Below are 777 nucleotides of genomic sequence, written 5' to 3'. Positions count from 1 at the left end.
GACAACGGACTCGGTTGTTGCTTCCCATCGTTTTCCTTTTCGACTGTGCCCGTGCCAATTTCTTTGAAAATATTTTTGAAAGCAAAGGCTGTGAAAAGGGAAGATGGTGCTATGGGTGGAGCCAGGTCCCGGGGCTTGGGAAATCAACTGCAGGCAGACTTTTCCTGGAATATGTATGTAAAATAAACCTTTTCTGTTTCCATTTCGTATGGAAGTAACCATGCTTCCTTATCCTATAGATGTGGTGGGAGACTAGATGTCTGTAGGTGCTTCAAGGGAGAACATACTGTATTTAAAGCCCTTTAAACACCATGCCCAGGGCAAGACAAGTTACCGCCGTAGACAATTTGTGTTCCAGAAGTACCAGCTCAAGTGCAGCCCAGGTTCAACAACAGACATACGACTCCGTACTCTACCACAGACCACACACAACCCGACAGGATCTTCACGTGCCCTTCACTTTTTTCTCTATGTCATTTGTAGCTTCTGCTACCTTTATTCTCAATGACTCACAGAGGTGCTTCTCCAAGGTCCTGCCTGTTTTCACTAGCTGAGGAACAGCAGTTTAAGGAAGGCCCAACCAAACTTTAGATTTAGGAGCATGGTGAAAACCAAATATCAGAGACATGACTTTTATCAATAAGCTCCAGCATCTGAAGAGGGGAAAATGATGTGTTACAGGAGGAAACTGTTTAAATTACTCCAGTTTTGTACCATGAACTCTTATGTGCTCCCCTGGCAGAATCAGTGTGTTTCAGAAGAATCCAATTCAGCAGG

General features: G+C 44.3%; 1 protein-coding gene across 1 annotated transcript in view; it reads right to left on the bottom strand.

The window, feature by feature from the left end:
• The window catches only part of LOC103621274 (high affinity cAMP-specific and IBMX-insensitive 3',5'-cyclic phosphodiesterase 8A), a 149,783-nt gene that overhangs the window by 126,061 nt on the left and 22,945 nt on the right, over window positions 1–777 (bottom strand). The gene's annotated exons all lie outside the window — the stretch shown is intronic.

The sequence above is a fragment of the Corvus brachyrhynchos genome, unplaced genomic scaffold (assembly GCF_000691975.1).
Source record: "Corvus brachyrhynchos isolate BGI_N302 unplaced genomic scaffold, ASM69197v1 scaffold97, whole genome shotgun sequence".
NCBI classification, from domain to species: domain Eukaryota; kingdom Metazoa; phylum Chordata; class Aves; order Passeriformes; family Corvidae; genus Corvus; species Corvus brachyrhynchos.
This window is presented reverse-complemented; position numbering and strand designations above follow the sequence as displayed.